This window comes from Rutidosis leptorrhynchoides, chromosome 4 (assembly GCF_046630445.1).
Source record: "Rutidosis leptorrhynchoides isolate AG116_Rl617_1_P2 chromosome 4, CSIRO_AGI_Rlap_v1, whole genome shotgun sequence".
Lineage (NCBI taxonomy): Eukaryota > Viridiplantae > Streptophyta > Magnoliopsida > Asterales > Asteraceae > Rutidosis > Rutidosis leptorrhynchoides.
In genome coordinates this window covers 575,022,996-575,037,637 of record NC_092336.1, presented here as the reverse complement: position 1 = coordinate 575,037,637, position 14,642 = coordinate 575,022,996, and positions in this window count along the sequence as shown.

Genomic DNA, 14,642 nt, shown 5'->3' with positions numbered 1-14,642 from the left:
TATATTTCAAAGTCTCTACTTCTGTCTTCTATAATCATTGTCATCCGCAGTTAATACTCTCTTTTATTTGCTGCAATTTATACCCCAATTTATATTTCGGAGTCTTGTCCGTTCGTTTCTTCTTCTTGCGATTAAACACCGCTTGTAATGGTTCAGAATTAGTAGATATGAATTTCGGAATGAACATTGTTAATGTTCTAGGAAGGAAATTGTGATGGCACGATCTTGACTTGTCAAATTACCAGAATACCTTGGAAAAGGCCGAATCTTCAAGAAATATTTTCTTGATATTTTAGAGGTTAAATAGAATACAAGAGTCGTATAACATGGCACATGATGATGTTATGATCTGTGAATCATCACGTTCCATTTAGAAACTCAGCATGACTTACTATAATATAATCACGTTGATCAAGTGTCATTATATTATATTAACTCATGCTTCAGCTCCCAACACTTCTTCAAAAATATTCCTATTTTAAACTCGAATGTTTCAGAATTTAGATACTAAAATAGTTTCTTTTATGATGTAATACAGATAGCGCGAAGAGGTAAATGATTTCAGATAAGAATAATTATGAAAATATCTTCAGAAATATGGAGGATATTTATAATGAAAGAAACGATGATATCTTAGAATTTCTAATATCAGAGGATGATGAAGGATATTGTCCGCAGGGGTTTAGAGTCAGAAGCAAGGTATTCGTTAATGACTTCAGCAGATACTGAATCATTTGGATTCTTTGAAGTCAGGTTCAGTCTTTGTGATTTCTCCACAGCCTCCTTCATACTTTGCTCAATCTAGTTTCCAGTTCCAAGACTTCTCTTTTTCTGCGCTTTGCCAGAACACTATTCATTATCATCAAACTTTTTACTGTTAAGGTCGTTTTATAGTTTTTGCTGCTTCATCAACATTTCGAGAACTATTTCGCAGTTCAGGATGTTTTTCAGAAACTTCACATCCAAAGTATGTAAGTCTGTTATATGTACACATATAACTATTGGCGTAGACATGCTGCGAGATTTTAAAATACTAATTGCTAATTCTCAATGATTTGTATGGCAATTCTCGTTACAAGATGCGAATGAGTAAATGATGGAGTTTCAATGAATAATTATAATGACTTTTTGGAGAGGCTAAAGTCAAAGGGTAATGAAGTTGTTGGTACATCTGCTAATAATGTGATGGAATGTAAAAGGTTCCCCGGTAATGATGGTGTATATCTCAAGGTTATAATAAGGTTAGTCTGACTGAAAAGTCGAAGTTGACTTGCTGGAGCTGTGACAAAACTGGCTACTTTGAAAAGGAATCGCAAAGTTATTTTTGCTAATAAATGCCAAAAAATCTGACGCGGATACGTTGTTTAAACTTTTACTTTAGTTTCAAGAGTTTTTCGGGTACATAACTGTGGGTAACATGCTGTTGGATCATCATCTCGATTGCTCATCATTCGAAGTGTCTTCAGAAATTTTCGAAGGGTTTGAACACAGATTGTAATCGTTAACATACATTTGATGTTCTAACACAGTTTTGAAGTCAAAATATAGCTTTGAAAGATGTAGAAATCTAAAGGTGATGGTACCATTTATATCTCGAATTTAATTCCGAGGTTTCAAAATCAGAATATGTAATTGAGTTTGAATGAGTATGGTTGTTTTGATATGAAATAATGTATATTATTGTGAAAGTAGGAAGTATGGTTGATAATTTGCTTAATCAGATTCGAAGAATGTAACATATATATATATATATATATATATATATATATATATATATATCGGGTATTACCTACCCGTTAAAAAAAATTTCACAATTAATATCTTAAAAAAAAATTATTACAGTCTTCATGAAAATATATATGTATATATTCTCTTTAGATGTAACATAGATTTTAATGAGTTAATACTAAATTAAACTCATTCGATTTACAGTTGGAACTAGAATTGAATAATCCCTTAAAGGCTTTAGAAATTACATAAGTATTTCTTCAATAATATTGAAATTATGAATCAATACTTCGTTATTTGTTGAGATGTGATGTTGGTTTTCGTTAAATTTTTGTGAACTTCGCAAAGTACGAATGATGTTATCTGAAAAGTTTCGGTTACATCAATGATGAAGTGTAAATTCAAATATATACTTGATTTATTAGGAATTGGAATTTGTTGAATTGAGACAGAGATTGTAGTTAACGCTGGTTAAGTTGTGGCCGAAGGACGTACATTATTGCATATTTGTAATATGAATTAACCGATTAGTTAAGATTCATACACAATAGCTTAGCACGGAAAGATTTATTTTTATTTCAAAATATATATATATATATATATATATATATATATATATATATATATATATATATATATATATATATATATATATATATACATATAATTTCTTCAGAAGGAATGAGTTAATTCTTCATAACTCATTGACACAATATACGCGTTACTGATTCGTAATGATGTCCACAGTGATTCTTGAACCTAAGGAGTTTGTGATGTTATAGGTGTTGTTGATTCTGATGTTGACTGTACTGACGATGCTGGTGACGTTGACGGTACTGTTAATGCTGTTGGTAAAATAAGTTTAACTTGTTAATCACACACCATTTTTGTCAGGGTTTCTACTCTTCCTTCTATCACTTTGGTTCGCTTAACTGATTTATGGTTAGGGGTAGATTAGATAATCTATAAGACTTTAGAGATTATATAATCACCGCGGAATGTTTCTCCAATGAAGTTATGAATTAATATTTCGTCAGTTATAGTTGTTGGTACTCCTTGGTATCTATGGTGCGTATGACGTTGATGCTCGTGGGACAGATTGTGAAGTTGAGGTTTACGACACGGTTGTGGTTGGAGGTGGTAATGGTACTGTTGGCGTTGATGATGGTGGTACTGGTTATGCTGCTGGTGTTTGTAATCTCTGCACCATATTCTCCAAAGCCACTACCCGAGCGCGAAGCTCGTTGACTTCTTCTATTACATCGGGGTGATTGTTGGTTCGGACGAGTGGATAAATAAAATCTAGAAGTTGATGTAGTATATAATCGTGATGAGATACTCTGGAAATGAGAGAGAAAACGGTGTTTCGGACAGGTTCACCGGTAAGTGCTTCAGATTCTTCGCCAAGAGGGCAATATGGTGGATGGAAGGGATCACCTTCTTCTTGTCTCCAATGATTGAGAAGGCTACGAACCCATCCCCAATTCATCCAAAATAGATGATGGCTGATTGGTTGATTCATTCCGGTCACACTGCTTTCGGAGCTTGAATGAGATTCCATTTCGGAATCCGAGTGGCTTGAACTGATGACGAATTCCATTTCGTACAATTGGATAAAGGATTTTTCGATATGAAATAATTTTGGCTAATTGATGGTATTCTAATTACATAGAATATCCATATATATAGAACAAAAGATTTCATAATTTACGGAGGAATTTATGGAATATATCAGGCAACATTTACAGTAATATATACGATAAGATATGATTTAGCAAATACGCTAAGATATGAATTTTTGTCTATAAACTATTCATGCAAGCAACGCAGCAAGACGTGTCTAGACTAAGCAAGAAATTTTCTAAGGGTGATAAGCAGATGATTTCTGGCTAGACATGATAAGCAAAACTTTTAACATGTAGACACGGTCGAAGTCCAGACTCACTAATGCGTCCTAACGACTTATCAGTTAGACACACTAATGCAGACCTGGTTCGCTAAGACCACCGCTCTGATACCAACTGAAAGGACCCGTTCATATACATTATAAATGATTCACAATAGCTGATTACATCGTGAGGTATTTGACCTCTATATGATACATTTTACAAACATTGCATTCGTTTTTAAAAGACAAACTTTCTTTACATCGAAAATTGACAGGCATGCATACCATTTCATAATATTCACTATCCAACTATAAATTGACTTAATAATAATCTTTGATGAACTCAAAGACTCGAATGTAACGTTCTTCGAAATATGTCATGAAAGACTCCAAGTAATATCTTTAAAATGAGCAAATGCACAGTGGAAGATTTCTTTAATACCTGAGAATAAACATGCTTTAAAGTGTCAACCAAAAGGTTTGTGAGTTCATTAGTTTATCATAATCATTCATTTTCATCATTTTAATAGATCAAAAGAATTTCATTTCCAGTTCTCATAAATATACGTCCCATGCATAGAGACAAAAATCATTCATATGGATTGAACACCTAGTAACCGACACTAACAAGATGCATATAAGAATATCCCCTATTATTTCGGGAAATCCTTCGGACATGATATAAAACAACATCGATGTACTAAAGCATCCGGTACTTTGGATGGGGTTCGTCGGGCCCATATATCTATCTTTAGGATTCGCGTCAATTAGTAGATCGGTTTACTAATTCTTAGGTTACCAAGCAAAAAGGGGCATATTCGGCTTCGATCATTCAACCATATAATGTAGTTTCGATTACTTGTGTCTATTTCGTAAAACATTTATAAAAATTGCGCATTTATTCTCAGCCCAAAAATATAAAGGGTAAAAAGGCAAATGAAACTCACCATACTGTATTTCGTAGAAAAAATACATATAACATCATTGAACAAGTGCAAGGTTGGCCTCGGATTCACGAACCTATATTAATTATATATTTATATGTTGGTCAATATTTGTCTAACAATTAAGGTCAAGTCATAGTGTACCACATTCCTAATGCTCGAGACTAATATGCAAAAGTCAACAAAAGTCAATTTGACTCAAAATGATTTCCAAAATCTATACATGATTAATATATAGTTTAAATATCGTCGTTTTATATTTTTAAATATCTTTAAAAGATTTATTAGAGTAAATAATATAATTCATTTATTAATAAATAAAACTTTATAAAAAATATACTTTTATATATCTTAAGTAATAAAATTTATAAAGTTCATTTAATATCATAAAGATAATATGATAGGTATTATTAAAGAAATTTTATTACACGTAGTAAAAATATGTTTCTATCTCATATGTATTTAATAAAATAATATTTATAATAATAGTAAGTAAAAGTTGCATTATTTTGTAGGGAAAATTGTATGAAAATGCATCGAACTTTCACCCAATTCCTATTGTATACATGGAGCTTTCAAATATCCTATTATATGCGTCTAACTATTTAAATTATTCTATTGTATGTATTTAACCTGTTATAACAGGTAACCTTCCAGGTCACCTTAATTTCATTTTTAGAAATTTACATCGTTGGTCCCTCATATTTGTAAACTTTAATTTCATTGAACCTCTATTATACAAAACATTTCATCGTTGATTTACAGATAAACAACGGCCTTCATTATCAAACCATATAATCTGTGACGGTGTTGATTTATAAAATCTCAACCATTAAAACTCACCTTCAATCCACAAAAGAATCTAGAAACCCAACAAAGTTCCACCACAAAATCCCAACAAAAGAATTAGAAATCTGTGTGACGGTGTTGATTAATAAAATTCCAACAAAAGATTTTTACCACAAAATTAGAAACCAACCAGGTTTCACTTTCTTGAGTTTCTTATAGACAAAGTTATTTTAATAACACAAATTAGTACACAAAAACTATCAAACACAAATTCTCAAACCATGTAAGGTGTGACGGTGTTGAAATATAATCATCTTGGTCACTAACAATGATGACACAAATTATCGAAATAATAATAATACCTTCAAACCACCACCGCAGGTTATTCAGATCTGCTATTGCTATGGTGACGAATGTTGAAGAGCGTAAGCCAGTGACAAATTTTTCAGATTTGTTGTGCCTGTGAAAAAATTTCATCTCCTTCACTATACAAAGGTGCAGTTGTACATCATTGATGGGTAATTTTGTTGGCCCCTTCATCTTTTTCTTTTTATCTTGAACCATCACAACAAAATTAGGGTTTATCACCACCACGGAATTAGGGTTAATCACCACCACGAAATTAGGGACTCCAGCCGCCTAAAGCAGCTGCGAAGATGCATCCGAAACAACGCTAGAGATGGCCGGAAATACATTTGAAGAAAACGAGATCTGTAAAGCATTTCTTTTATTTAGAAACAATGATAAAGACGATTTCGAGATTTGAAAACAAAACTAGGATGCATTACCCGATACCCATTTAATTCTGTGTTGAACAAAAAAAGAGAAGTACGCGAATTTTGTTATGAACCTTTTTTGTTGTGGATTGAGAAGTAAAAGAACATATACTCAGAGAAATACATGTTGTGAAGTTAGAATTTCTAATTTAACGGATAAGTGAAATGGGTTTGATTTTGGTTTTCTTCTTGTATTTTAATCCAGAACATATTCTATCAAGATGGATTGATGGAATAAAGGAGAGTTGATACAGGGACGAATGGAATAAGGGTTTACAAATATGAGGGACCAATAATGTAAATGTCTAAAAATGAAACTGAGGTAACCTGGAAGGTGACCTATTATAACAGGTCAAATACATAAAATAGAACAAAATTAATAGTTGAATGCATATAATAAGATATTTGAAATTTCGATACATACAATAGGAATTGAGTGAAAGTTCAATGCATTTTCAAACAATTTTCCCTATTTTGTAATAATAATAATTATTATTCTATTAATTAAAATATCAATATTCATAATTACTAAAATAAAATGATAATTCTAATTATGATAACATAAATATTCATGATACTTTTTATTATTATCTTTTAAAATAATAATTCTATTTAAAATGTTAATAATAATGATATTTTATAGTAACAATGACATTTCTATTAAAATGGTAATTTTTGTTAAAATGATAGTTTTAATATAACGATACTTTTAATAATAATACTAATGATAAAAAATAATAAGAACGATAATTTTAACTAAATCATTATCTTACAATATTAAATTTTCATCATGATACTCATACTCATTATTTTTTAATTGATTCGTTTAATAGCTTTTAATCATCTTTTATATCGTTTTCATGTTAATGATAATAATAGTAATCATAATAATTAAGTGTTACTAATATAAGTTTTAATCATAATAATACTAATGATAATAAATATTATGAATATATTAATGATAATACTAATTATAACTTTAACGATAATAATGATAGTAATAATAATAAAAATAACAATTTATAATGATAATACCTTTTATAGATAATGATGATGATGATAATAATAATAATAATAATAATAATAATAATAATAATAATAATAATAATAATAATAATAATAATAATAATAATAATAATAATAATAATAGTTAAATAAAAATTAGGACGACGATAATAATAATCATTTTTAATAATAATAATACAAAAATTCAATTGATTATAACTTCTAATCCGTTCATCGAAACCATTCGATATCTAAATGAAAAGTTCTTAATTTTTCGCTAGCTTTCCAACGACATGCATATCTTATACCTTATCTTAACCGCAGGTGTAACTAATTTGGGATTCAACATAACCTAACTAAGGGCAATATCAAAAGTTACAAGCATGCATAATCCTAAATACTCGAGCACTAGTCAGGGATACACTATTAATATGTGAAAATTAATTTACGAGTACTCACGTATCAATATTGAGATTCAATATTGCAGGAAAGGTACGTAAACGCAACGGAGATGAAAATCACTAGATTGACCTCGCGAGCCTACCCATGAACATTACTCATCACCTCCATAGCTATAACCCATAATTTCCTTAACCCTATCCTACTCGCAAAACTCGTCTTAAAATGACCCGCTCATGACCTCGTCGTAGTATTTTATGTATATTAATACTAATAATAATACTTCTACTGATAATCATTAGATTAATAAAAATATTAATCTTAATAATAATATTTATAATATAAATATATGTGTATATATCGTGAGAGAAATAAATAGTGAAAACTGGAACCTCGATTGAGTTGATTTTATAGATATTATGCGTACGTATGATCAAATACTGGAACATGGTTTTGGAACATGGTTTTTCCAACGTAGTCTTTATTATTAGTTAATATTATATATAAATTCATATTTAATCTATATAATTAATTATATATTATATTATATTTACGTGCATGGTAAAAAATGTAATTTTTACTCAAATGACTCGTACGTTGTCACTCGACTCATGTACCACTTTTGGTTTTTCGAGCGCAATTTCGTATGTTTAGAAAACTAGCCTTTTACGTTACGCGACGTGTACCTTTAATAATAATTTGACTTATTTATCAAAAATTTACTTTATGAAAATGTATCTTATAAAATTTGAGCGTCGTGGTCATTTGCTTCTATAAATCAGTGACTCGTTGTTTATCAAAATATATTATTTTAAATCAGGACGTTTTATGACTAAGTTATATATATTTTTATTTTCATTTATAAATATAAATTTGAACTATTTACTTAATATAGTCTTTCAAAACTAATGTTATTCAAAACTTATTTTTTTTTTTTAGAAATCGTTTAAATATTAAAAATTACTATTTCGTAACATTTGTATTTTTAAAGTTTTAAAAATGATATAGTTCATTTATCTACAAACGTTCATAAAATGTTTTAATAACCAAATTATTTTATATTTAAAAATCATTTTATTACAAAGGTTATAATAGTAGGAGTTGTTTATGTCATAAGACGTTTTTAATAATAAGAGTCTATTATATCGAAAAGGCGTTTTCGTTTAAGAAAGTACAATCATATATGAATCATATCAGGTTTCAGGGTTTTAAATTTCCATTTTTAATCATGACTCGTAGGATTAAGTTTAAAGGAAAATCAAACGTATGGAATCATCTTAATGTAAAATATCGATCTATTTAACTTGTCAATATCTATTTCCTAATTTAACTATATTCTACAATTTTACTTCCACGTTAAATAATATACAAGTTTAATAGTTTATCTTATCAAAAGTCACGAGACAATTATTGTAAAGCAAAAATTGAAAATCAAACGGGAATCTCCACTAACCCTTGTCTAGTTCCCGTTAATTGACACTTTTGTTCTTTCTAATAAATCACTTTACCAATTATTCCGAATACCGTTAAAAAGAAATGTTTTCCAAATCAAAGTGGACCTCCTTAAAGAGACTCGTAATCGTAATTCAATTATCTAATAATTCAATTATTTGATATCATCTTTTAATTTCATTGATAACTATTAGAATATATTTTGAAACAAATACGTTTATATAAAGTATTATACGTCTAATACTTTGTTAATGTTTTCAAGTTATAATATATACACATACACATATATATACATGTTCGTTCATATAATGGTTCGTGAATCATAGAAATTTGGTCGAGGTTTAAATGAATGTATGAACACAGTTTAAAAATCTTTGAGATTCAACTTACAACTTTGCTTATCGTGTCGGGAATATATAAAGATTAAAGTTTAAATTTGGTCGGAAATTTCCGGGTTGTCACAATGGATATATTAACCCCAAAAATATTCACAATGTACCTAAATAAAGTTTTACATAAAAAACAAGTATCAAAATGGTATTTAAATATGCATAAGAGTTCAAATGTAAAGTTAATAATTATCATAAAATCTGAAAGTACAAAATTCACCTTTAGAAATAGGAAAACAACTTTTTTTGCGTCAAAAAAATTTCAAATGGAAGCAACCCTTCAGGAAGTCTTGCTCATAGCGTCGTTATCTATTCATCGCGTGAAAGTGGGTCTAATTTTCAACCGAAGAATTTTTAGCATGTTTGCCACATAATTTGACCCTATTATGTGACCAACGTAATGTGATCAAAAATATTTTTTGCAGCAATAATTATTATTGAAAAGAAACTATAGTCAAATATACTTTCATTCAATATGAAATTTATAAGTAGAACAATTATAGAGTTATAAATTGAGAGATATAAAAAAGTGTCACAAAATAATCGAACCATTAAACCAGGATGTCACTAAACGTGTAAGGATTTGTAGCTAGTAGGGATTTATTAATCTCAAAAATATTCTCAATGAACCTAAATAAAGTGTTACATAATAAACAAGTATCAAATTGGTATTTAAATATGCATAAAAATTCAATTGCAAAGGTAATAATTATCCCAAAATCTGAAAATTTAAAATTCACCTTTAGAAATAGTAAAATGACTTTTTCGGCGTCAAAACTATTTCGAATGGAAGTAACCCTTCAGGAAGATTTGCTCATAGCTTCGTTATCTATTCATCGCGTGAAAGTGGGTCCAATTTTCAGCCGAAATTTTTTTAGCATGTTTGCCACATAATTTGGCACGAATATGCAGCCAATGTAATGTGCTCAAAAATGTGTTTTGCGGCCATGAATTATTATCGAAACGAGACTATAGTTAAATATGCTTTCTTTCAATATGAAATTTTAAAATAGAAACATTTATAGAGTTATGAATTGAGAGATATCAAAAAGTGTCACAAAATAATCGAAACATTAAACCAAGATGTCACTAAACGTGTAAGGATTTATGGCTAGTAGGGATATATTAACCACAAAAATATTCTCAATGAACCTAAATAATGTGTTACATAAAAAACAAGTATTAAAATGGTTTTTAAATATGCATAAGAATTCAAATGCAAAGGTAATAATTATCGTAAAATCTGAAAGTTCAAATCACCTTTAGAAATAGGAAAATGACGTTTTTGGCGTCAAAAATATTTTGAATGGAAGCAAGCCTTCAAGAAGTCTTGCTCATAGTGTCGTAATCTATTTATCATGCAAAAGTGGGTCCAACTTTTAACCGAAGTTTTATTAGCATGCTTGCCACAAAATTTGGCCCGATTATGTAGCCAACGTAATGTGCTCAAAAATATGTTTTGCGGCCATAATTTATTATCGGAATGAAACTATAGTCAAATATATTTTCAATAAATATGAAATTTTAAAATAGAAAAAATTATAGAGTTATGAATTGAGAGATATCAAAAAGTGTCAAAAAATAATTGAACCATTAAACCAAGATGTCACAAAACGTGTAAAGATTTGTAGGTAGTAGGATATATTAACCCCAAAAATATTCTCAATGAACCTAAATAAAGTGTTACATAAAAAAAAGTATCAAACTTGTATTTAAATATGCATAAAAATTCAATTGCAAAGGTAATAATTATCGTAAAATCTGAAAGTTCAAAATTCACCTATAGAAATAGTAAAACGAATTTTTTGGCGTCAAAACTATTTCGAATGGAAGAAAGTCTTCAAGAAGTCTTGCTCATAGCGTCGCTATCTAATCATCGTGCGAAAGTGGTTCCAATTTTCATACGAAGTTTTTTTTAGCATGATTACAACATAATTTGACCCGATTATATGGCCAACTTAATATGCTCAAAAATGTGTTTTGCGGCCATGAATTATTATCGAAAAGAAATTACAGTCAAATATATTTTCAATAAATATGAAATTTTAAAATAGAAACAATTATAGAGTTATGAATTGAGATATATCAAAAAGTGTCACGAAATAATAGAACCATTAAACCAAGATGTTATTAAACGTGTGAGGATTTGTGGCTAGTAGGGATATATTTACCCCCAATATATTTTCAATGAACCTAAATAAAGTGTTACATAAAAAGTAAAGTGTTACATAAAAAGTAAGTATCAAAAATGTTATTTAAATATGAATAAGAGTTCAAATACAAACGTAATAATTATCGTAAAATCTGAAAGTTAAAAATTCACGTCAAACGACTTTTTTGGCATCAAAACTATTTCGAATGGAAGCAAGCCTTCAGGAAGTCTTGCTTATAGCGTCCTTATCTATTCATCGTGCGAAAGTATGTCCAACTTTCAATCGAAGTTTTTTTAGCATGCTTGCCACATAATTTGGCCCATTTATGTGACTAACGTAATGTGCTCAAAATCGTGTTTTACGGCCATGAATTATTATCGAAATGAAACTATAGTCAAATATATTATCATTCAATATGAAATTTTAAAATAGAAACAATTATAGAGTTATGAATTTAGAGATATCAAAAAGTGACACAAAATAATCAAACCATTAAACCAAGATGTCACTAAACGTGTAAGGATTTGTGGCTAGTAGGGATACATTAACCCCTAAAATATTCTCAATGTACCTAAATAAAGTATTACATAAAAAAACAAGTATCAAAATGGTATTTAAATATGCATAAGAGTTCAAATGCAAAGGTAATAATTATCGTAAAATCTGAAAGTTTCAAATTCACCTTTGGAAATAGCAAAACGACTTTTTTGGCGTCAAAACTATTTTGAATGGAAGCTAGCCTTCAGGAAGTCTTGCTCATAGTGTCGTTATCTATTCATCGCATAAAAGTGGGTCCAATTTTCAACCGAAGTTTTCTTATCATGTTTGCCACATAATTTGCCCGATTATGTGGCCAAAGTATTGTGCTCAAAAATATGTTTTGTAGCCATGAATTATTATCGAAACGAAACTATAGTCAAATATACTTTAAATCCAATATGAAATTATAAAGTAGAAACAATTATAGAGTTATGAATTGAGAGATATCAAAAAGTGTCACAAAATAATCGAACCGTTAAACCAAGATGTCACTAAACATGTAAGGATTTGTGGCTAGTAGAGTTATATTAACCCCAAAAATATTCTCAATGAACCTAAATAAAGTATTACATAAAATACAAGTATCAAAATGGTATTTAACAATGCATAAAAATTCAATTGCAAAGATAATAATTATCGTAAAATCTGAAAGTTCAAAATTCACCTTTAGAAATAGCAAAACGACTTTTTTGGCGTCAAACTATTTCGAATGAAAGCAAGCCTTCAGGAAGTCTTGCTCATAGCGTTGTTATCTATTCATCGCGTGAAAGTGGATCCAATTTTCAACCGATATTTTTTTAGCATGTTTGCCACTTAATTTGGCCCGATTATGTGGCCGACTTAATATGTTCAAAAATGTGTTTTGCGACCATAAATAATTATCGAAATGAAACTATAGTCAAATATACTTTCATTCAATATGAAATTTTAAAATAGAAACAATTATAGAGTTATGAATTGAGAGATATCAAAATGTTTCACAAAATAATCGAAACATTATACCAAGATATCACTAAACGTGTAAGGATTTGTGGCTAGTAGAGATATATTAACCCCAAAATATTCTCAATGAACCTAAATAAAGTGTTACATAAAAAACAAGTATGAAAATAGTATTTAAATATGCATAAGAGTTCAAATGCAAAGGTAATAATTATCGTAAAATCTGAAAGTTCAAAATTCACCTTTAGAAATAGCAAAACCACTTTTTCGGCGTCAAAACTATTTCGAATGGAAGCAAGCCTTCAGGAAGACTTGTGCATAACACCGTTATCTATTCATCGCACGAAAGTGGGTCCAAATTTCAGCCGAAGTTTTTTTAGCAAGTTTGCCACATAATTTGGCCCGAATATGTGGCCAACGTAATGTGCTCAAAAATGTGTTTTGCGGTCATGAATTATTATCGAAACGATATTATAGTCAAATATATTTTCAATCAATTTGAAATTTTAATATAGAAACAATTATAGATTTATGAACTGAGAGATATCAAAAAGTGTCAAAAATAAAAGAACAATAAAACCAAGATGTCACTAAACGTGTGAGGATTTGTGGCTAGTAGGGATATATTAACCACAAAAATAATCTCAATGTACATAAATAAATTGTTATATAAAAAACAAGTTACGAAATTGTATTTAAATATGCATAAGAGTTCAAAATGCAAAGTTAATAATTATCGTAAAATCTGAAAGTTCAAAATTCACCTTTAGAAATAGCAAAATGACTTTTTCGGCATCAAAACTATTTCGAATGGAAGCAAGCCTTCAGGAAGTCTTGCTCATAGCATCGTTATCTAATCATCGTGCGAAAGTGGTTCCAATTTTCATACGAAGTTGTTTTAGCATGCTTCCCACATAATTTGGCCCGATTATGTGGCCAACGTAATGTGATCAAAAATGTGTTTTGCGGCCATGAATTATTATCGAAATGAAATTATAGTCAAATATATTTTTAATCAATATGAAATTTTAAAATAGAAAAAATTATAGAGTTATGAATTGAGAGATATCAAAAAGTGTCACAAAATAATAGAACCATTAAACCAAGATGTTACTAAACGTGTGAGGATTTGTGGCTAGTAGGGATATATTTACCCCCAATATATTTTCAATGAACCTAAATAAAGTATTACATAAAAAGTAAGTATCAAGAATATTATTTAAATATGAATAAGAGTTCAAATGCAAACGTAATAATTATCGTAAAATCTGCAAGTTCAAACTTCACCTTTAGAAATAGTAAAAAGAATTTTTTGGCGTCAAAAATATTTCGAATGGAAGCAAGCCTTCAGGAAATCTTGATCATAGCGTCCTTATCTATTCATCGTACGAAAGTATGTCCAACTTTCAACCGATGTTTTTTTTAAATTGCTTGCCACATAATTTGGTCCGATTATGTGACCAACGTAATGTGCTCAAAATTGTGTTTTACGACCATGAATTATTATCGAAATGAAACTATAGTCAAATATATTTTCATTCAATATGAAATTTAAAATAGAAACAATTATAGAGTTATGAATTTAGAGATAACAAAAAGTGTTACATAAAAAATAAGTATCAAAATGGTATTTAAAT